Here is a 24775-nt window from a genome sequence, read left to right on the forward strand (position 1 = left end):
CTAGTTTCTACATGGCCTCTTACAACCTGACTACTTAATAAAAAAACCCGGGGTTTTATGGAAAACAACTAGGGACATAGAAAACTGTGGTAAGGGCGTAAATCGACCTATCTCTTACAACCGGGGGTGAGGGACAGTTTTATAACTCTCGTCTGGGGCAGCTGATATGAAACAGGGGGCGTTCCGGGAACATGAGGATGTTTCGATCACCTTTACTGTTTGGGTATTGCGACAATTCGGGACGGGGAAGGTCGCGTTATCTGAGGCATCTTTTTATAACACAGGAGCCGCTGACATGTAGTTCCCTTATTTCGGGTCAGATTAGGGAGCCTCAGTCGTCTTACCTGTCCTTTCCCTAATGGCCAAATCTCAGTTTCATCGATTTTTAGCAGAAAGGAGAGGTAGTGACACGGCGTCAGGGTGATTTTTTATTTAGGATAAATTTTGAGCAAATACTGGCGGTATTTGGAGCCAATTGGGTGGTGCGCTAGGGGTGGCGGTTTGCCAATTTAGGTGCTAGTCGTTCGGAAGAGGGGGAGTGTGAAGGAGGGAGAGAGAGAGAGAGAGAGAGAGAGAGAGAGAGAGAGAGAGAGATGTGCAACAACAGGCTAAGTAGTACACGTGCGACAGGGGAAGGGGCAGTGTATTAAGATAGGCTATTTAGTGCGTTACACAACATGAGACATTTACGGGTCTGTGTTAGGATTTTGAAAGCATGAAGTTTGAGACGGACGAGCATTAGGTCGGGTACGGGGGACATGCATTGAGAAAAAGGAAAAGGGCACCATTGTGTCGCACTCCTTGCATTCTCGGTCCTTTGACCAGCTGAGTTAACGCTTCAGTCACACACAAACACTCTCTCATAGATTCAGACATACGTGACATGCATCCATTCGTGCAACATGGATTAAGGGTGATCATTTTTCATCAAGTCATACTATTTATTGGCTCGTTTGTTACATGAGTAGTTTGTGGGTGTGCTTAGGTGCCACCTTGCGGCGCTAGTCCGCTTCGTGTATCAGACATGGCAAGGCTTCAGATCTTCGCCACACCTCGGTTGTGATCTCTGATGTAACCTGCAGAGGGGGGGGGGAAAAGGGGGGAAGGAGAGAGACAACACTCGCGCATATCAAATACATGGATTCGAGAGTCCTTTACTTACCTCATACTCGTCTTTCCTATGGTTTCTGGAGTCGAGGGGGGCAGTGTGTCCTTATAGGTCGGGTGCAGGGAAACGTTAAAAAGGAAACCAGAGGTACCTAGTGCGAGGTATCTGGTGGGTAGATGTATCTAGCTATCGGGGTCCTTAAACCTCTTCCAATGCTGTGATGTTTTAAGGTTTAACAGTTCTTCGGTCAACTCTATTCCCTAGTACCTTTGAGTGTCGTATTTTTATAACATTCCGTCAGTTACATCGTTTCATTTTACCCATCTTTTATATTCCTTTATTTACACCATTTCGCTTTTACCCATCTCCGGAAGTCGAGGTCTTTCTCCATGTGCAAGTCCCTGAGTCAGTCGCATATTTGACGGTAGAGTGTCGTGTCTCAGATTCGATCCTCCATCCGGGGCTGGGCAACCATCTTCTATTAACCTTAAAGAGAGAGCAGAGTAGGGTGCACAGAAAAGAACTCTCCCGCCGACCCCATATTTTAAATAAAGCATGCAATACCCGTTCATAGTTTGAAAAAAACTTTATTTTGCAAAATCATTCAGCATGCAGATTATGAAGGTGCAGTCGTACTTGGCCGGACACGGCAATGGCTAAAGTGCGTACAGTAGGGGGTTATTTTGCAGCATTAAAAAACATTAGAAAGGTTTATTCATTCACTCGTAGGAAACTAAAACGTCTATAAATTGGTTGGGGGATCGAGGGCATTTATTTCATAATTTAGAAGCATAGTCAGACTAGTTGCGATCAGATTTCCTATATGCATACCGTGTACGTGCGTCATAAGCGAGGTTATACATCAGCTATAAAAAAAATAATACATCGTACATTTGTAATCAACATTTTTAACGGAATCCTTTTATATGTTCGTCGAATGAACTCTCCTTCTTTCTCGTCAAGTGTACAAAGGATCAGGTACATGTCTCAGAACATCAAGTTTTTATTAGCAAAAAGAAAGAAAACACCACGAGGTGTTCGTAAGTTCCTATTGACACCGGCGCCATTTTGGGCGGGGCCGGGTTAGTCCGGAAGTAGCATCAGGGAAAAATGTTTCCTACAACCGGCAGTTGGACCAGAGTCCTTTTCGGCAGTTCAAGAATTCATGCTAACAGAAAGAGTGGAAATGTCATGTTTGTTTCGTTAGCGATTAAGGCAGTTGTTCCTTACCGGAAGCCTGCAGGGGCCGAGGGCTCCGCCGGGGACTTTTGTAGAATCTTCAAGGCTGTGGGGGTGCTGTCGGAGGTGGGGGCTCGTGCTCCGGTGGGCGAGCGCCCGAGTTACAATGCTGGTCAAAGTTACTCTAGCGGTCTAGACCCGCCTTCCAGGGGGCCCAGACGCCATCTTGAGGCCCTGCAGCAGTCCCCTCTCGTCGAGTCTGCAAGAGTGGAAGAGGCCTTTCTGAGGACAAATAGGGAATGGAACTCCGTGTTGTGGAAGCAGGACGTTCGGCTAGGGTGCAGCTGTGATGCCCCCACCTGGGGGGCGAGGGAGACTCGTTCGCGCCGTCTCCTTCTCCCGGTGCACTCCAGGCCGCTCTCTTTCATGGGAATGCACGATGGTCTCTCCACACCCTGTGCTCCACAAGGCCCATGCCCAGGGCTGCGGAAGTATGGCCACCTGCGGCGCATGTTCGGTGCTGCGCAAGTACTGGCACCACCGCCTGGCTGGAGGAGTTCGGCGCTGGGCCGGGGGCTGGGAGACCTCCTATCCATGGAGGTGGGGGAGGCTCGTCCGCGTCGCCTCTCCCTCCCAGCCCGACCAGGACTAACTTTCGTGGAGGTATGTACAAGACATCCCGCCGCCCAGAGTTGTCGCGGCCATTGTTCATGACAGAAGTGGCGCCTGGCGTGTTGCTGCGGCTATCACGGAGGGGAAAAGGAAAGAAGTGTCCTGTCCGTTTCTGGGCCGGGCTTCCGGTGGAGGTCGGCCGGACGCCCCTGGCTTTGGCCCCATGAACGGGTCCCTTAGGTTATCGGCTGCAGCCGGATCCAGTTGGCCCCAGTCCCTGGCCATTGGTGGCCGGACCGGGAGGACATGTGGCGGGACTACCTAAAATTCCCACGCGCCACCGTGGCCGGACCGGGGAGACATGTGGCGGGACTACCTGCAGCTACCCAGGGCTGCTGCGGCCGGACTCCGCTGGCCCCTGTCTCTCCTCCGGCTCCACCCTATGTTATGATTTCCTGACCGATTGCTGGCAGCAGGGCCCGCCTTATATGGGTTGCTGCCGGCTGGGCGTAGCCGTAACCCTGCCCTACTTTGGAAGGTTCCAGAGTGGGGGGGCGAATGTTCTGTTGACTTTCATTTTCTAGTTTATCGTTCTTGTTTCAAACGTTTTCTGTTGTTAGGGCATTAATAGGTGTTTATTATTACGTATTGTTATTTATTTCTTGTTCGTTATGTTAAATAAAAGTTCAAGTTCATCAGTGGCCTACGGATCTCTTTTTCCCATTTCTTTCTTTCCAGGTTGTTTCATGCTAAAGTTTCTGGTAACAGAGGTTAAGTAACACGGAAGCACATGCAGAGGGATGATGTAGATTCATGCCTCACGTACACACAAACTCAGACGGGGAGACAGTACAAGTATGACATACAAAGACCCAAGACAAATATAAAACAGTTATTGGCCATAATTATCTTTTTCCGTCTGTTAATTTAGAGCTAGACTGGGTTCCCGTCTTATCATTGTCCGATCTATGAAAACTCGAACATGTCGCTGAAATCGGTCTGGCGAAATCTGTTCCATCGGGCATAATCAAACGTGGTGGTTCTATCTGGCCTGACCATGTCAGTCTGATTCTTCTTTGTCTGGCGCTTTTTCCCTTTCTTCCGGACTGCTCTTCCTGTCGGTCCTCTGTTCCTACTCTCGTTCAGTAAAGTCGGGCATTGTGCTTTCCAGTGTCCGACATATTTACAAAAAGCACATTGGTCTTGCCCTAAGTCTGGCCGTCCTGTGCGTAGTGTCGGGGGATTACTTTCGGGTCGTTGTGTCCTGGGGTTGTCCTGTCGGTATATTCCTTTATCTACTCTGTCTTCGTCTCTTTTCTTTCGTAATATTGCTTCTTTGCGCCACATACCGAGACTGTCGAGCATAATAGGCGTTGTCTTATTATTACGAAGGGCTATTTCTAACGTTTCTATTTTATCAAGATCGAAGGATCCTATCAGTGGCCACTGTTTGTCTTGACTTTCTTTGGTATACCTGTGCCACAATTTATTATAGGCTATGGTAACTAATCCATAGTTTATGAACATGTCTTTATTAGGGGTGCCTTCCAGCGGAGCTAGATGATCCACCTCTAATAAACGGTCCGGGCTGAACCAGCTATCAATCAGTGGGGAGAAGACAGACATGACGGCTCGCAACGAGGGACAAAAAGTCAGCACTGCCTATCTTATCACTGTGTGCAAAGACTAGACAGAATATTTCTATTCTACGTTGTTTGCAGGCAGTGAATACCTCATGAACCAATAACAAAAACAACCAATAAAATAAAATAAATTCAGTGGGGAGAATAAGTAGGGGCGCAAAAGTCTGCGTCCCCTACCCTTTCACTATCCGTAAAGAGGAATCTGTTATTTCCTGTTTGCAGACAGAGAATCTCCAGAAAACGATCTGCGAACGGTAGTTCGGGGTCAAAAAAACCCAGTTAATCAGTGTGGGAGAGGGAATCTCCCGAAAACCGTTAATAAATAATCGATTCAGTGGGGGAGAAAAATAGGCACGACGGCTGCGTTACCTATCCTTCACTGTTTGCAAAAGGGAAAGAGCCTACTGTTTCTCCGTGTGCAGACAGTGAATCTCCAAATAAGTCAACAAAGAGTAATACTAGTATTTTCTGAACAATTAAACAATTATTTTGCAGTTCGTCGTGTTTACACGACCTTACCCGGACCGTATGGACAGTTTCTTGTCTTCCGAATCCAGCGCCCGATCGTCCTCTTTTCCTCGTATTCCTCGCAGCACTCCTAATGGTTCCCAGTCAGGACCGTAGATCACTCGAGAGAGGTATGTTCGGAACTAGTGAAGTTCGGATGATCGGCTGCCAGACGAGGGTCTATTGGGCAAGAGCTCTCCCGATCGTTGCAGTCGTTCACTCTGTCGTCAGGACCTCTCCCACTGGATCCACGAGTCGCTGATGGGCCCCACGCTTGGGATGCCAATTGTTGAATCTAAGGTTACTGGACAATCGATATTTGCCCGGCTGTATCGCCTCTTTAACCCATAGAATATTAATTAATGAAGAGGCAGGCGCTGGAGACGGGAAGGCAGGAAACAAGGTTTATTCTCTCCGGAGAACACATCAGATCAGATTGCAGGTATCTTATACACTGGTTTATTGCTTTATTACATATTACATATTCATGGCAATGCTTTGATGTACGGAAAGACATTCTCGGAATCCCCGCTCCAAGCCCGTTCCCACACACATTTACAGTTGAAGTCCCCACCCTAGTCACAACGGGTGATGATTATCGCGCAGCTGGACATTCCGCCGATTCACGGAATGTGGGGGTTTGATCGGATCTCATAGGGTGGGGGCTTTGATCAATTCGGGGGTCCTTTGATGAGGGAAGCTTTCTACTGTACGGGGAGGGGCAATAAACGGTATCGGCAGGGCTAGGTGTCGGCCTGGGAACGAGGAAGACAAACGGGCACACAGGAAAAGGGGGTTTGCATCAAAAGGGCCTGGGACCATGAAAGGAATGAAGGGAGGTGTCGCGCTGGGAACAGGATGGGGTTCTGAGGCAGAGCGGCGTTGGAGAGGGGTTTATGACCCAAGGCATGTGCGAGCGGGGGTTGTCAGAGTGCGGGCTTCGTGAGGGAGGAGGGCTATGCCGGGGGGCCAGTGGCATGCGAAAAGGTTGTTCTGATCGAGGCACCTAAAATGGCGGGTGCGCACAACAAAAAGTGTGGCATCGGGGAAAAAGGCAAGATGGCGCAGATAATGTTTACCAAACCGTACTAATTTTCCACAGAGTGGCAAAATTACGGGAGGGAATTGAGGTCCAGTAAGGAGGATTACGTTTGTGTGGAGGTATAGGAAGGGTGGTGGGCTTGGTGGGTGGGAGGGTTTTGGGGGTGTGGGGTGCCTGGGTTGATTCAAGAACAATTCTTTGAAAGTGTGCAGTTCGTCTTTAATTTGGAGAAGAGTGGGCATAATCTTGTCCAAAGTGGTGTTTGGAACGGTAGTGGAATTGGACCCGGGTGTGAGTTGAGGGGGTTTGGCTCGGTTCGGTGGGAGATCTGATGAAGGCGAGGGAGAAGAAGGAGGGGTTGATGAGTAGAGGGTTGGGCATATCGTTGATGGTGGGAGAAGGGGTGTGATAGATGTGTCCAGGAGTGTAGTATGCTCAGGGTATGAGTTGGTAGAAACGAATGAAAGGGTGAAGCGTGTGTGATTAGGAGAGTTGTAGTTGCAGCTAAATGGGTAGTGGTTGCGTTTGGTAGGGGGAGGGGTGTGGGAGGAGTAATAGGGGGTGGGATATGTTCTAGAGGAGGGTTAGAGGGTGGTGGGACGATCATTGAGTGGTCGTGGTGGGGAGAGCTTTTATACACCACCTGGTGTACACAAGGGTGTTGATTGGGATGGGAGGGTTCAGAGTTCGAGGTGACCAAGTGGAATAAGGAAGGAGTAGAGGAAGAGAGAGTTAAGGTGGGAGAGCTGTTAGAGGAGAAGAGATCTCTGATTGGAACCAGTGGGGGAGCAACTTGTATAGTTTGTGAATGAGTGGGTTGAGTATTGGGTTGGGGGAGGGAGAAGGTTTTGTTGTGAGGCAGGGCAGAGATAGGGGGAAGGATGGTGATAGAGGAGGAGGGACTTAGGGTGGGGTAGTCTATGGTCTTTGCGGGGGATCTAACAGATTGAGTGAGGGGTGAGTTAGTTGTTATGGTCGTGCAAGCTGGAAGTATGTGAGGGTTAGGTGAAGAGAGGAGACGTGTGTTGGAGGGTAGGGTAGACTGGTTGAGGGAGGTGTAAGGCTAAGAGCTCTTTTGTAGCAGGAGGGTAAGGGGTGGGAGGGTGGCATGGGGTAGGAGATGTGGTGTCTGGGGTGCTTGGTGTGAGGGTCAGTTGGGTGGAAGTAGGAGGATTAAATACATGCTCTTTATTAATCGGGAAGATGTTATCAAATAGGTATAGACTACGGTCTGTGGACTGAATCAGAATAGTTCAGTTGTTATAAATGGTGATGGTTGCTGTCGCTTGGAAGAATTGTGATGGTGCAGTGTAGATCATTAGACCATGTGCGGATTTCTTAGTGGAGGAAATCGCGAATAAGGCTAAGAAGGCTTTCCTCCATTGAGCTCTACGTTTAGTGTAGAAAATGATATCGGTGGTCGTGATCACATTGTGTAGTGAGAAATATGGGTCAGCAAAGGGTGTTTCTGGGTGAGATTTTAAAAAGTTGTGTTTGAAGCGTTTGGCAGATTTTTTAGTGAGTTTAGGGGGGTAAATGATTTTGTAGGTGTGAGTGCCTGTGAGTTCCATGCTGAGAGCTGTGGTGTAGGTGAGGGGAATGTGTTGTGGTATGGGCTAGAGAGTCAAAGCTGGCTGGGGTAAGTGTTGAGTCGGGGCAATATCGCTGGATTTCCAGCGATATTCACGCATTGAGCCGCTATCGCAGGATATCTTATCGCTTCAGAGATAAACATTGCTAATAGCACGTTATCTCTGTGATATTATCCGGTGATAGGCGGCTATAGAAAAAAATACGCTAAGCGCATTTAGCGATAATTATCGCTATTTGTTGCTAATATGCCCATTTGTTTTTAGACTGAAATCCTTTAAACAAGCCGGCTCCTGCGGATTCCACGATTTAAAGCTGGTGGAATGTAAAAGTTTCGGTCTTCAAATCCATTCTAGTCGTTTGAAAAACTGCGAGGATTGTGGTTTAGAGGAGCTGGAGCACTTTTTAACGAATAATAACAAAATTACCTGGCAAGAGGTGCAAAGTAGATATGGTGATCATAATAAGCTTGGCTTTTTTGAGTATTTACAGATTACAAACGTTATAAATAAATATAATCTTACTTCAAGTAGCGCCCCAACAAGCCAGGTGAGCGCCATTTATCAAGCCAAACTAAGTGGGGTGGGTAACTGGTATTCGCAGCCTATGAAACTCAATGTGTCCCCCGTAGTCAAGAAATTATTAGGAAGAGTAGCATGTGAAATTAATTGTACATTGTCAGGAGTGCCAGTTAATATCCCAGTTTGGCAGTAAGGCATGAAGTGCTGCCAACTGTCGATCAACTGTTGTTTTTGCATTTGTCACCCCGAGTGGGACGGGTATGTTCAGACGTGAGTCCCAGGCTCTACACACCACTGGAGTCAAGCTATCCTGGCTGATGACGGCTGATAGCCAGAAACCGGTCCTAGGATGCTTGATTCCGGTCCAGGGAAGACGTGGCTTGGCAGTTCGGGCTGGACTGTTCCCATGAGGCACAGGGTCAAGGCTGATTTGCATCTGGCCATTTCTGAACTGGGGTGGTGTGGAGTGCAAAAAAACGATGGATTTAGGCCCAGATCTCTGTACTGGGGTGAATGTATGACATTGTTCTGCATTCTGTCCATCAACTGTTGTTTTTGCATTTGTCACCCCGAGTGGGAGGGGTATGCTCAATCAATCAATCAATCATGCCATTTCGTATAGCGCACTACTCACCCGGGAGGGTCTCAAGGCGCTTGGGGGGAGGGGTATGCTACTGCTCTAACAGCCAGGTCTTGAGTTGTTTCCTGAGGGCGAGATGGTCCTGGGTCAGCCGAAGGTGGATGGGGAGGGAGTTCCAAGTCTTGGCAGCCAGGTAAGAGAAGGATCTTCCTCCGGCGGTGGCTCTTCGGATGCGTGGTACGGCTGCGAGGGCGAGGCTGGTGGACCGTAGCTGGCGGGTGGGCGTGTAGAAGGTCAGGCGGTCGTTGAGGTACTTGGGGCCCAGGTCGTTGAGAGACTTGTGTGCGTGGGTGAGGAGCCGGAACGTGATCCTCTTGTCGACGGGGAGCCAGTGCAGGTTCCTCAGGTGGCTGGAGATATGGCTGCGTCGGGGGACATCCAGGATGAGTCGGGCGGAGGCGTTCTGGATGCGCTGAAGTCTTTTCTGTAGCTTGGCTGTGGTTCCGGCGTAGAGGGCGTTTCCGTAGTCCAGTCGGCTGGTGACGAGTGCCTGGGTGACAGTCTTCCTGATCTCGGTCGGGATCCAGCGGAAGATCTTGCGAAGCATACGCAGGGTGTTGAAGCACGATGAGGAGACGGCGTTGACTTGTCTGGTCATCGAGAGGGAGGGGTCCAGGATGAAGCCCAGGTTGCGTGCGTGGTCGGTTGGCTTGGGTGCGGTGCCCAGGGCTGGGGGCCACCAGGAGTCGTCCCAGGCGGAGGGCGAAGATCCCAGGATGAGGACTTCTGTCTTGTCCGAGTTCAGTTTCAGGCGGCTGTCCTTCATCTACTCGGCGACGTCTTTCATCCCTTCGTGTAGGCAGGTTCTGGCGGTGTCGGGGTCTCTGGTGAGGGAGAGGATCAGCTGGGTGTCGTCGGCGTAAGAGATGATGTTGAGTGTGTGCTGGCGTGCGATGGCTGCGAGAGGTTTCATGTAGATGTTGAAGAGGGTGGGGCTGAGTGAAGATCCTTGCGGGACGCCGCAGATGACTTTGGTGGCCTCGGAGCGAAACGGGGGGAGGCGGACTCTTTGTGTTCTTCCGGCGAGGAACGAGATGATCCACTCCAGTGCCTTCTCTTGGATACCGATGTTGCTGAGGCGCTGGACTAGGGTGCGGTGGCAGACCGTGTCGAACGCAGCGGAGAGGTCCAGGAGGATGAGGGCCACTGTTTCCCCCTTTTCGAGCAGGGTCCGGATGTCATCGGTGGCTGCGATGAGGGCGGTCTCGGTGCTGTGGTTGGCTCTGAAGCCGGACTGCGAGGGGTCGAGGGATCCGTTCGTCTCGAGGAAGGCGGTCAGCTGTCTGTTGACGATCTTCTCGATGACTTAAGCAGGAAAAGGGAGGAGCGAGATGGGGCGGAAGTTTTGGAGATCGGTGGGGTCCGCTGTAGGTTTCTTTAGGAGGGCGCTGATCTCGGCATGCTTCCAGCTCTCCGGGAAGGTGGCGGTGTTGAAGGAGGCGTTGATGATGTTCCGGAGTTGGGGTGCGATGGTGGAGTCGGCCTTGTTGAAGACGTGGTGTGGGCAGGGGTCGGTCGGTGATCCGGAGTGAATGGTGTTCATCGTGCGGGCTGTGTCTTCGGTGGTCACCGTGGTCCAGGTGCGAAGGGTGGCGGTGGGGGGCGTTGGTTCGACGGTTGGGTACGTGGGTGGGGCGCCGAAGCTGTTGTGGATGTCGGCGATCTTGCAGTGGAAGAACGAGGCGAGGGAGTCGCAGAGGTCTTGTGACGGAGTGATGTTGTTGGTGCCGGTGCTGGGGTTGGAGAACTCCTTGACGATAGTGAAGAGCTCTTTGCTGTCGTGGGCGTTGTTGTTCAGTTGTTCCTTCAGGGATTTCTTCTTGGTGGTGCGGATGAGCTGGTGGTGCTTGCGGGTAGCGTGTTTGGGGGCGGTCATGTTGTCGGTGGTCCGGTCGAGGAGCCAGGCTTTCTCGAGGGTGCGGCAGGTCTTCTTGGAGTCCTTGAGGTCGTCGGTGAACCAGGATGCCTTCTTGCTTCTGGGTCTGCTGGGAGGGTTCTTTAGTGGCGCAAGGTCGTCGGCGCAGGCGGTCAGCCACTGTGTGAAGTTGCGGGCTGCTTCGTTGGGGTCCGTTGTGTTGGCGGGTGGGCTCTGGCTGAGGGAGGTGGTGAGCTGGTCTGCGGTGATCTTGCTCCAATTCCTGTGAGGTACCTGTTGCGGGTGGTGGTGGGTCGTGGTTCTTTTGAAGCTGGAGTGGACGCAGCTGTGGTCGGTCCAGTGGAGTCCGGTGGCGTGGCTGAAGGTGATATACTTGCTGGAAGAGAAGACGGGATCAAGCGTGTGGCCGGCGTAGTGGGTGGGGGTGTTGACTAGTTGCTTGAGTCCGAGGTTGGCGAGGTTTTCCAGCAGGGCGGTGGTGTTGCGGTCCTTGTTGTTCTCCAGGTGGAAGTTGAGGTCCCCGAGGAGGATGTAGTCAGTGGAGGGGAGGGCGTGCGGGCTGATGAAGTCTGTGATGTCTTCGCTGAATTGTGTGCGTGGTCCCGGGGGTCTGTAGACGAGGGTGCCTCTGAGGGTCGTCTTAGGGTCGGTGTGAATCTGGAAGTGGAGATGTTCGGCTGCGGCGAAGGAGTAGTTGGCGTCGGTCGTGATGCGGATGGTGTTCCTGTGGACGATGGCGATGCCACCTCCGGTCTGGTTGATGCGGTCCCTCCTGATGATCTTGTACCTGTCCGGGATGGCGATGGCGATGTCGGGTGCAGAGGAGGCGTTCATCCAGGTTTCCGTGAGGAAGGCGACGTCCGGTGATGTAGCGTCGAGGAGGTTCCAGAGTTCCACGGCGTGTCTGTGGACGGAGCGGGTGTTGATCAGGATGCACTTGAGGTGGTTGCTGCTGGTGTTTGTCTTGGCGGGTGCGGGGCAGGTTCGGAGGCAGGTGAACTTGCAGGTGCAGCAGGTGAAGGGTCCGTGGGTGCGTCTCGGGGTGGCTCGGCAGCAGGCGTGGGTCCGGCCGGCATTGAGTGCGTTGAGAGTGGCGGCGTCGTAGGTCAGTCGGGTCGTCTTGCCTCGGCGTGGAGGGCCAGGGGTCCTGGCGCTGGGCGCGGGCCAGGCGCGGACGGGCGCAGACGGGCTTACCTATGACGCACCTTCGGCGCTCAATCGGCGCTCCCGCTGCACCCGTCCACTGCGCGGTCGCTCTGGGGGCGTCATAAGTAAGGAGCCGGGAGGGAGGAGCAGCTGGGTGGCGGGAGCGGGGCGGCGAATGGAATCACAGGGGAGCGTGGCCGCAGGGAGGCAGCGGCGGGAAATTCCAAGAAGCAGCGGGCAGCGGGAAATTCCCAGGAGCAGCGGGAAATTCCCAGGAGCAGCGGGCATGCTCAGACGTGAGTCCCGTGCTCTCCACACCACTGGAGTCAAGCTATCCTGGCTGATGACGGCTGATAGCCAGAAACCGGTCCGAGGATGCTTGATTCCGGTCCAGTGAGGACATGGCTTGGCAGTTCGGGCTGGACTGTTCCCATGAGGCACAGGGTCAAGGCTGATTTGCATCTGGCCATTTCTGAACTGGGGTGGTGTGGAGTGCAAAAAAAACGATGGATTTAGGCCCAGATCTCTGTACTGGGGTGAATGTATGACATTGTTCTGCATTCTGTCCATCAACTGTTGTTTTTGCATTTGTCACCCCGAGTGGGACGGGTATGCTCAGACGTGAGTTCTGTGCTCTCCACACCACTGGAGTCAAGCTATCCTGGCTGATGACGGCTGATCGCCAGAAACCGGTTCTAGGATTCTTGATTCCGGTCCAGGGAAGACATGGCTTGGCAGTTCGTGCTGGGCTGGTCCCATGAGGCACAGGGTCAAGGCTGATTTGCCTATGGCCATTTCTGAACTGGGGTGATGTGGAGTGCAAAATAAACAATGGATTTAGGCCCAAATATCAGTACTGGGGTGAATGTATGACATTTTTCTGCATTCTATCCATCAACTATTTTTGCATTTAACTTTAAAAGGATGGCCTTCCTGTCTCCTTGGTTGGCATACTACACCCCTAAATCCCTCAGTGAAAGATATCCGGAAGTAGAGAATAGATGTTTCCGATGCCAAGTAGAGGGGGAAGGGGACTAGCTCCATTGCTTTTTCACATGTTTAACATTAGAACCATTCTGGGTGAAGGTCTTCTCTGCTATTAGCCAGGCAATCCAGAAGAGGCTAAACCCAGAGGATGTGGTAGCCCTCTTTGGCATTTCTAGAGTAAGGGGAGATTTGACAAAATCAGGCGAGACTTTTATTGCGATCTGCTCTTTGGTTGACCGCTCTTTAATCCTCCAGGACTGGGGGTCGGAGGATGCCCCCTCATATATGAAGTAGATAAATAAAATGAAACGAACAATGGCATTTGAAGAAGCATATGCTATGAGGGTAGGTGCTACAAGAAAATTCGATGCTGTTTGGAAGTATTTTAAGAATTTAGAAACTATGGTGTGAATAGAAATTTTATAGATTTTGCACTATAACACTTTGGCGGCTCAGCACGTTGCACTTTTTGTGTGCAGATAAGCATACTTAAAAAGCGCTATAGCACTTTGGCACTTTTTGCACTTTTTCGAATAGTAAGGGGATTGTCCCTGAGTACTGTAGCACTAAGCACTTTAGCATTTTAAAAAACAAAACTTGTATAACTGTAAACAGTTTAAGATGTGTCCAGATCACTGTGGTAACATGTTTTGATATTTGATCCATGTTGATTTTTTAGCTAATATGAAGTTGGCTTATTGAGTGTCAAATTATTAGTCTAATATCCTGATGATAATTGTCTGTGTAATGTCTATTTTTCTTTGCTCAATAAAAAAATAATAAAAGAAATTAGCAATATCCCCTCTGCTAGAACCAGTTTTACCGTCTGTTGTGCGCCAAAATGAAAGTTTGAAAGCGCTCTGGGAAGGAAACGGTTTTATCGCTTGGGATTCCCCTTTAGGATTTCCACTTTAAAGGAATGCCTGTTCTGCTGTGGCAGTACGTTATTTTACCATTTGCTCCTGTTCTCTCCCAGATGACTCATCCCTGCTAAGTGTTCACTTTTTAAACCATTTCAGCTTTCCTGCTCCCGGAGGAAGCATATTCTCCTCTCAGGGGCCGCTGTTTTGTACTTAATCTGGGATGCTGACTGCATTTACTGGAGTGGTTAAGCAAACTGGTTTAGGTTCCAGTTTACTACCAGGCAGCACAAATAACACCTTTTAAGAATTACGTTTCCACTATATTTATCAAAAATCTAAGGTCCCCCTTGAATTTGATTTTTGGCAAAAAGTGAAAAATTGCTTTGAATGACGTTTCTAGAATGTTTTCAAGCTCAGTTGTGAAAGGTATTTTTATTTACAATGAGATCTATTCATGGAAAATGTAGGTTGACCTTCATTGTAAAAAAAATATTTTGCTGATTTTTCACTGTTGTCACATACTTTTCTTTGATATTTAGTATGTCACATTTTTAAACATTAGGCTGCCAGACCTGTGGTCTTACAGGTCACTCTAAGAGTAATTTAGCTAATATATAAAAGTAGTTTCCCTACATGGCAAAGCACTTTTCCATGCCATGTGTCACTGGAGTGGTTGTAACTGCAGCCACAAAGTTGTTCTGTTCTGTGGAGTCATACATGTGGGAAGTACCCATATACACTGTAGCCCACATGTGACATTTAATATCCATATCACTGTTCCATTTCCTGTGGCTATTTACCCATACCAAAGCCATGAGGGAAAGTGAAAGAAACCAATTGGGGATTAACAGTTTCACGGTACATGTTTAGATATAACACAGTCGCACTGAATAGCATCAAAGTACACATCATAATATTACCAGCAAAGAGACACATCTATAAAAAGCAAACAATCTGAGAAGATCACACAGAAAAATGTGAATTTCTACAGTGAGCAATGGCTTATCAGTGTGACAGGATGTCTCATTATATTGATTTTGAAAATATAAATATGTATTATATTTTTTTGTAGAATATGGTAATGTTTCATGCCGACATAGGTGCATTATGAGACATGGTTCAAAGTGTTGACTCGCGTTGCAACTCATTTTACTATGGACCTCACGAATCTATTCTTCATTGTAGTTAGCTGCTGTGGCCTGGCTTAATAAAGGGTGTTTGTCCTAACCTTCGCATATATTTATCTTTGTCTCCCTTAACATTAATTTTTCCTACTATTATCAGTGAGAATACCTGTTTTCAGAGCTTGTACTAATGTTATATTGACACCACTACACACTGTACAATCATCGCTCCCCTGGGCATGTTATAGCATTATGGATTTCCCTTTCAAAGTTGTCTGCTTTGGTGATGTTCGATTGTGCTAGCCTCTTCTCTCCCCGCTGGGCCACAACACATAGCTGAGGACCCACAATGTGGATTGTCCCAAGATGTGTCTGCCCTGAAGCAGCTCTCAGATTTCGGGACATATTTACAAGCTCTTATCACCACCACAACGTCGCCACAGCCTGCGTTGGCTGTAGGCTGCTACGTTTAGCGCTATCACAGGGGCAAACGCAGGGCTGCACCATATTGTTATGAATATATAGTGCAACCCTGCATTTCTGAAGTAGAGGAGTGTGGGGTTAAGCCAGGAAAGCTAACGCCGCACTCCGTCACTTCATTGTACATATGCCCCTTGGTGTTGATGCAAAGGAGCCAACAAATGGATTGGGAGATGCACAGGCACTCTTATGGTGAAAAGGGTCTACAGGTTACTGACTAATAAAGCAGATTTAAACGTGCACTTAAGAACATTGAGGTATTATGTAATTATGCAACTGCATTACTAATTACAGTGGTGATAATTATTAATCTGTTGAGGACATTCATCCACTGAATTTGAACTGTCCTGTCTAATGCTTGCAGTGCCATAATGGCCCTAATTCTTGACATAGTGTTGGCACTTTTTGTACGAAGATGCCCAGTTGTGCTCTCCCCACACTAACATAATAAATATATTATGGAGCACATTTATCGTACTTTCATGCAGTGCAATGAAGCAAGCAGCTATGCTGTACTACGTGGAAGGGACATGCACCGTATTTAACATCAAATGGCTCATTCCTGTCCTTGCTTTGCACTGGTGCACTTTTGGCAGCTTAGCGCCAATGCAGGCACCCTTGCACCATGGTGTAAATGTGCCTGCACTGTAAGCAGGATTATGTTTGTGCATGAAGGGATACCTGCCTGCACAAAAACAATCCTGAGAGGCATTTTCCTTTTTCTATCTGTGCAGCAGAATGCAGCACACATAGAAAGAGAAAAAAAACATGCCTCGTAGCATTTTGACACATTTCCAGGTCTACCACTAATGGTAAATATGAGAAAGTGCCAAAATCTATTGGTGGAAAGAAAGAGGAAAGAGGGAAAACACAAGGAGAAATAAGGAGTCTGTACCAGCTGCTCCATCGCCTTTCATTGCTATCCTGTTGCGCCCTGGTGGGACTGGAGTCCCAGGGTTCCTTCACCTCAGCGCTGCCAGCCTCGTGAGGCGTTAAAAAGGGACTACTAGTCCCAGCATCCCTTGCTCCCACCACAGGTGCCACAAGTGAGGGGGAGGCGCTAGCCATTGCGCTTATAGCGCTGCCTCTCCCCCCCGCGGCGCGGGACACGCGAGGGCCGTGCCCGGGCCAAGCCCGGGCCAAGGGCGGGCCCATCCTTGCCCGTCATTACAAGGAAGAGGCAGGGCAGGGCAGGGCCACCTCTCTTGGCTTTGCTGATAAGGATTGTCTTGGGCAAGACATTGGTGACTTTCCTAATTGTTTGGTTCCATGGTGTTTTCTGGCCTGCATTGCATGGCATCTGTGATCTGCCAAATCGCCTAAAAGCTAATTAGAGCGAGATCATCCAAACGAGGACCCCAAAATTGCCACGCGTGCACACGGGAAGAGTTTTGCATACTACCTTTTGTATAACACTGGACTGTGCTGATTGTCCTTGCTCATCAGATTATCTCTGTATTTACTCTTGTATCTTTAAAGTTCACAGTTATTCCTTCTTTTTCACCCTTTTTCTATTAACTGGTAAATGTAATTCTGCTTGCTTCAATATTTTTGTGAGTGACTGCTTTGTTTTAAGAGTGGTGTGGGCCTTGTAAGAGGGACCACTCAGATCCCCTCTCCCTACATAATGGGGAAATGTACCTGTGTTGTAAAACAGTCTCACCAAAAAACGACCACCTCTCCTATGTTACCGTCGACCTCTATTGATAGAATGCTCCAAAGAGCGATAGGGACGGTAACAAAAGAAATTGAACTTACCGAGAGGCATCTCTCTCTAACTCCTGATCTCTGCCCCTTGATGACAAAACAGACTCCATCCAAAACCCCTACTCCACCCTTATCACCCCAAACAGAAATACTGTACCACCCATACCTTACGTAAGACCGGCAAGCTCAAGCAAGCAAGTAGGGGGGGACCAAAGAGTAAGAAAGCCAAAGGATGGTCTACAACTAGTCCGATCATCCCCAATGCAGTAAGAGACTGCATTGCTAGCACACAAACCAACCTGGTTTACCCTTTTTGGGTTCAGAACACGGTCCATAAAAGGAGAAATTGCACCACTAGCTGAGCGCCTACATTATCTAGAGGCACTGGGGAACACCAGGGCAGGAAATACGAGTTTTGACTATGTCCAGTCTGTGGTGAGGGGGATTGATTTAAACTGCTAGGCAGTGATGACAAGTTTGACACTTGTAGACAGTGAAGGGATTCGTAGGAGCTAGGACTCTGCTAACTCACGCGGGGCTAGCCGATCCAACATTCAAGCTAACAAGGGAGACAAATCAGTCAAGTCGCCTCCATCAAGACCAGATCAACAGCAGGTGCAAACCCATACCACTTGTAGAATAACTAAGAACCCCAAGGCCGATCTCAGGAGTAACAGCAGAGCCAATACTTTGCAGGGTGGAAATAAAAACGACATCACCCCAACAGGGTCTAGTGAGCAAAGCGAATGGCGTAGGGGAGTAGAGAGCACAGCGGGCAGCTCAGAAGTGAAGAATAAAACAACTATTAATCTACCCCCAGCTGCATCCCCATATGTGGTTGTGCTGACAGGGGTACCGGTGCTCAAAAAATGGCCAGAGCGCAACCTACTTGGAAGGCACAGGCAGCTACCTTAAGACAGAGCCGGAGAAATGATTTTGGTCCGTAGAGTTGGTTGGGTTGGAATCAGCGCCAAGATGAAGCAGGGAGACTGTGTAGTCATACATTTCAAAAATACCCATATTGTATGCTGGTTATTAACACAAGAGCATAGACCCCAGGAGTCACGTACTGAGATACAATCTGTATCATTAGACTATTTTTACCCATGTCCTTACCAACCACACAGGGCTAGTACCTCTGTAGACCATGTTAGATGCCCATTGAATTACCAGGACAACGGTCATAGGTATCCCCCTCCAAGACCCCTACTGTTTATTGTACCAGTATGGAACAGATTTGAGGGCCTTGAAGAAGTGGATTGACAAACAGAGGGGGAGGGTAAAGTCTTCCGAGGGAGAACCATAGGGCATTATGGTGAGGCCGAAGTGCCTAGCGTAGACAAACTAGTCGAGAACGGCAGTTTTGGGGTAAGGTCAGACATACGGGGCAAGGAAATTCCAATGCAGTGGGGAGACGGTGACTGTGCAATATTAATAGAAAGGTCTCTGGATCCATTAATTTCCCCATTGTCCAATTCCCCAAAACGCAGCGAGATTGTGACAAAACTACCTACTGGGACCTCGGGCAACGCCTCTGTGGCTGCATTAGGAGGCACACAAACAAAAGGCAGTCACGCACATGGTGATGTAAAGGTCACACAGAACTTATGGGGAAGCTAAAAGTCTTATCATGGAACGTTGCTGGCCTGAAAAACAAACTATCCTGATCTGATTGGGGACTATTTGTGGACCAATTTGATATTTGTTTTTTCAGGAAACTTGGGCACGCCAAGACTCGCTTAGGGCGGGGTTTGCGTCATTTAACATCCTAGCCACTTCAGGAGGGAGGGGCAGACCTTCTGGGGGCCTTTGTATCTGGGTAGGCTCCTACCTTGGCTGTACAGCCAAACAGCTGGACTTCTTCTCCAACGACATCCAATGTGTAGTGCTTAGCTTCCCAACTAATTTGGGACTGGCTCTTTTAATGTCTACTCCCGCCCTGTTAGTGTGAGTAAGGAATCACCAACTCTTGATCATATGACTTCATTTATCCCCACTATACTTCCTAATGCTTGGGTAATAGTTGGGGGAGATTTTAATTGTCAATTTGAGCCACTTCCCGATATGATCGACTCAACTCTTACTAAGGAGGATGCATACTGGTCTATTCCTGAACATAAATCCCACCAATAAAGACTTGGTCTCCACTGGCAATCCAGAGAAATGTATTCACGCCGACCCATACTCTGAGAGCATGCAATGGTCCGACAGTCTCAGATACACCAGGGAACTTTACATTTAATAGAGTTGGCCAAGCCTCCCTTCTTGATTACATCCTAGTGGAGACAAAGCACTGGCATAGAGTTGTTGATTTTGTAGTCCTTCTTCTCCATGACAGCGATCATAACGCTTGGGGCCATATGTAGGTGGGCTAATACCGGTCGGTAAAGTCCGAAAATCAGTACATTTCCCGTTACCGATCGGTATTTAGCCCTTTGCGATGTAGGAGGCTGGATTTAAGGATTCGGTAATTTACCGATTCGTTATTGTAAGGAATCAGTAAAATACCGATTCCTTAATTTAAGGAATCGGTAAATTACCGAATCCTTAAATCCTATGTAGGGAGCACTCAAGTGAGTGCATTATTGGTTTAAGGATTCGTTATTTACCACCAACTATAAGTTGGTGGTAAATACCGAATACCTTTAAAAAAGCAATTTTTTAAAGGCCCATAAGAATGAATGGGAAGTGTTCCTTATTACCGAATCGGTTATAACGAATAATAGCGAATCGGTAAAATGTACTGATTTTTTTTACCTACATTCTATTTACCGATTCTTAAATACCGAATCGGTAAAATTCAGTATTTAGGAATCGGTAAATATAAATTACCTACAACTGGCCCTGTATCCCTTGTATTAGAATTACTAGACTTGGGAATAGCTCTGACTACTAGCACCACTGTAGATAGTAGGTTAACGTTGGCTAACAACAGGAAAAGAATAAAATGGGAGGCAATATACCAGTCACCAGGGAAGTTGTCAGCGTTATATGCAGCTAAAAAAATTAGGTGAACTGGTCTCAGTGGCACCCACTCCTGACTCCATCAATGAAATCACAGGATTGCACGCAGGGATGACGTCTAAACTAGCGGACGTGTTTCACCCAGAGATGCATACCAAGAGGAATATAGCAGCCATCCATTCCTGGTTTAATGATAGCTGTCGTAAGGGCAAACAGGATTTATTGGCGGCCATTAAAGCTAACAATAAACCACTCATTAGACAGAAGAGGGTGTTGTATAAAGAGATCACACATCTAGCAAAAGAGGAGTGGGAACTGAATAGATGGGATGACTTAGAGTCTTTGGTGGTTAGTGCAGTTTCTAAGAGGTTTTGGTCAATAGTAAGTATGGGCAGTAGTGAGGGCAAATTAGCAGTAGAACCTAATATAGCCGCGGAAGTGTGGGAAGTGCATTTTCAGGCTCTGTACACCACCAAGGAAATTCTGGGCTCCTACTCCCCCTTAGTACTATCTGTGTGCAGTGATAATTGCGAAGAAGTTTCGCAGTTCACTCTGACTGGGATGGTAAATGCGATAAATAAACTCCCTCCCGGCAAAGCTCCTGGATTGGATAAGATCCCGGCAGATTTTTTCTGGCACCCTATTTACAGATCGTATTCAATGCCATCTTGAAGGGCATGCCAATCCCCGAAACCTGGGCAGGGGCAGATATAGTCCCAATTTTCAAAAAAGGTTCCCCTCTCCTACCAGCCAACTACAGACCGATTAGATTGATTGACGTGGCACAAAAGCTTTTCGCAAGGTTCATCCTTGATCGCCTACAAGGTTGGACGGACGACCATGCGATCCTAAGCCCGTATCAGGCTGGTTTCAGGAAGAACACTTCCACCATTGGCCAAATTTATAGATTACAATTTATATTCTGGAAAACGGTGAGAATAGAGGGTGGAAGCCTTTACTTAATTTTCTAAACGTCAGCCTTCGACTTAGTGCAGAGAGAAAAACTGTGGGTGGTACTCATAGAAATGGAGATTCCCCCTTATCTGCTGACCATACTTGTAAGATTACACAATGCTAATTTTGCCCAGGTAAGATGTAGAAAAAGAGGAGAAATTACATCACGGTTTCCAGTTAACAGAGGTGTAAGGCAGGGCTATGTGCTCGAACTGACCCTGTTTTGCATCTTTGTCAATGCATTATTTGCCCAACTTACTGAGGTGAAGGAAAATGATGCACCCAAATTGACAGGTACCAAGGTCCCCGCAATTGTGTTTGCTGATGACACCCTTTTAATGTCAAAATCCTGTATGGAAATACAACAGATTTTAGATTGTTTTGCTATCTTTTGTAATAAACGGGGACTGGAGATAAATACCCAACAAAACAAGTTTATGGTTTTTAATCCACCTAAAACACTTTGTCCCAACCCCCAATTTAGATGGTATTAGACTGGACAGGGTGACGGTATTTGAATATCTAGGGGACGCCCTGGCAGAAAATATGGAGTGGGGCCCACAAATTGCTAAATCCAACTTAAGTTAGTGCAGACATCTGGAGGAATCATTAAATTATTAGGAAATTCTTCCTCCAAACCTGCAGGCCCCGTAGCAGAGATTTACAAGATACAAGCCAGAGGTGCAACATTATACGGGGCCAAATTATGGGGGTACGGCTGCTGCCAAGACCTGAGTAAAGTAGAAAATAGCTTTATGAGACAAATTCTGGGTCTCCCCTCCAGCACACCTCTCATCCCACTATGGCTGGACTTAGGGATCAGACCCATTGGGAGGAGATAGGACTGAAACCCCTCACGTTCTGGTGTAGATCGTGGGTGACACCTTAGTTGATAGTCTATAGAACAGAATTAAAAGAGATATTGAGCAAAAATCCCCTGGTTTACTCATGTAAAAAAAGAAAGTACTAGGCTGGGAAACCAAGCCTCTGGAGTAACCCAGAGGAAGCATGCCCCTTAATTTCCCTTTCCGAACTAGTGAATATTTACCGAACAAGTAAGCTAGCACAGGTGCATGGGCACCCGTCCACAGGACAATTGACAGCCATATTCTTATCCCTGAAGGATGAGTATTTATTCAACCCTTTTCTAGATGACATCAGTCCACCCCTGGCAAGGAAACTATATGTCCAGTTTGGATTGGGTACCCTCCCGCTCCCTGCCTTTTCCTGTAAATGGACAGGCGCGGTCCGGAGGGAGTGCCCAGCCTGTAACTGGGAGGCAGAGTCAGAGCTCCATGTCATCTTGTTTTGCCCAGCCTACAAACTAGCAAGGAAGTACTGGCTCGTTCCTCTTTGTAGGGGAATTTAGGGTCTGCACATTGTGCAGAGGCATTTAGAGATTTAAAACACAACACTAGCAACCTATCGTATTTGCTGTATCGCGATTCTTGACTTCTATGTGGCGTAGACGCTGGACGTTTGTAGAAAAGTCTATGCAGCAATAAAATCAACATTGTTCTAAAACAAATTGTAGCTTTTATAAAGAATCTTAATCTTTTTCTATTTTTAATTTTCAAAAACCACTGAAGTCTGCATGTTTTTAGAAGCATAAGTCACTGTTTGCTTTTATCCCAGTCACAATGTGATTTAATGAACTGACACTGTGTTGCTATCTTACAATTTTAAAGCAAACTTATACAATGTTGTCACTGCTGCTATTTTCCATGGGTTTCTACCAGGGCTCTGTTCTATCAAGCCAGTGCCTCTAGTCTTTGCACTTATTCAGTTCACATCATTTTACAAATTATTGTATATAGGAGATGTGCCAGTGTAAACTTTTTTCTATTTTTTCTAAGTATGGAGGTGCTGTAACGCAAACAAGCATGGTCATTTTAAATTGTATATTTTAATTTGTCATGAATTTTAATGTATTGTTCTTTGTATGCACGCTTTTATGGTCGTCCGACCGAAATAAAGTTTTCATGATGATGATGATGATGATGATCATCATCCTCATTACACCTCCCCAGGGGTTGCGCAGCATTTTGAAGCATTCCCAGGTCTACCACTAATGGTAGACCTGGTAATGTGCCAAAATCCATGGTTGGATGCGTAGGAAATCCCATGCTCCACTCATAGAATGACTTGCTGGGGCAGAGTAACGCAAGGTAACGATTTGCACTGCCTTGCGTTACTCCAGATTTATCAAGTCTTGCAGGGCCATTTAAGGTGCCGGTGCATGGCCTGATAAATCTGACTTTTGTGTTGCATCATCCTTGCGTCCCTGTGCAAGGTTCAAGGGCAACGCAACACTGTGATAAAACTGGCCCTATATATTGCATGCATTATTGACTTGATGGACCCATGCCTTTGTGTACTTTTTGTCCTAGTATGATATTGGGGTTTTCTATAATTCTATAACAATATCACTACTGCAGTCTGAGAAAGATAAGTGTGACCTGCTTCCATCAAACCGATACACCCATTAGTTCATTATTTTACTGACCTATTTATCCATTTCCCTCATCTACCTAACCACTGACTCATTCTCACATTCTCACATTCACCCACACACCCACAAACTTTCAACTTAACAATCAGTGCAAGTGCAACACCACTTTCACATAGAAAATAGCTTTAGGTCTTGGTTTTGTCAGTGCTTATTTATGCATGGTAGGCAATTTCCTGGCAAAGATCACCTAGAAGTCCGTGTACGTCATTCTATTTAGATTTTACAATGTAAATGTAATTACAAATGAAGTAATTAATCAAAAGTTTATTTTTATAGAGGGATTGGTCCAACTTTTTTTTTCTTGCATGTTTAGACTCCATGGGGCAGTGCAGTCAAAGAACCTTCACAAAGCCACTAATAGCTGTCTTGGAGCGCCTGGCTGTATTCTCTTTCTCCCCCTATTTCTTTTCACGGATATAATCCATTGGCGCCGAGTTGCTTTTCCCTTTTTAGTGGTTTCCACGGAAACCAGGAAAGGAATTACAAGCTAATACTGCTTGTCTATCGGAATCACGTTCCTGCTCTCGCGAGCAAGGACTTGATTTTAGAAGCATGAAATCAATGGCCGCTCGTTAATGATACCTGCCGTTTGCTGATTAGTAACAAGTGGTGATTGCTAAACTGATGTGTTAATCAGAATCACAAGGGATATTAACATTAGACGCTAGCAGCCTCAATAAGAAACTCTAAACTAAGCCTCAATCCAGGGAGTACATTTAAAATTGATAATGCTGTGTGTGTATGGTTCAAACTGAAATCTCTCTTTTGCACTTTTCTTCTTGCGTTTATGCATTTTACACCTATTTATATTTATGCACAATATATATCTAGTTTGAACATCACACAGCTGCTATGGAATACATTTTAGAGAATTGCCTTTTTGTGTACAGTGTAAATTAGGATTTTACTAGCTTTATGACATACAAAGAGGTGAATATTCAAAGGCAATTTCTCGTTTAATTGTCGCTCGCAGCAGCACTTTACACCACAAAGTAGGCAGTGAAATCAGTAAACAGTAGGTCTGGAAATATGGGGGAAGTTCAATTTGGATTTTGGCTTGCATCTTAAGAAGAATGCCAAATCCAGGGAAGTGGCAACAGCCAATGTCTAGTCTGCAGTGTGATGATGTCCTTGCTCTGGGTGTGTCGAGAACCACCAGAGATCTTGAGCCTATCTGCAAGTGGTATCTATGGGTTTTATCCAAATGATTTGAATACTACTGAAATTTCGTTCTTGTCCAACATAATGACTGCCCTTACGTCAAGAGACAATTTTTTCTCTTGTGCCAGGATATCCTCCCTGGTGCACACAGTATTCAAG

The sequence above is a fragment of the Lissotriton helveticus genome, chromosome 2_2 (genome assembly GCF_964261635.1).
Source record: "Lissotriton helveticus chromosome 2_2, aLisHel1.1, whole genome shotgun sequence".
NCBI classification, from domain to species: Eukaryota; Metazoa; Chordata; class Amphibia; order Caudata; family Salamandridae; genus Lissotriton; species Lissotriton helveticus.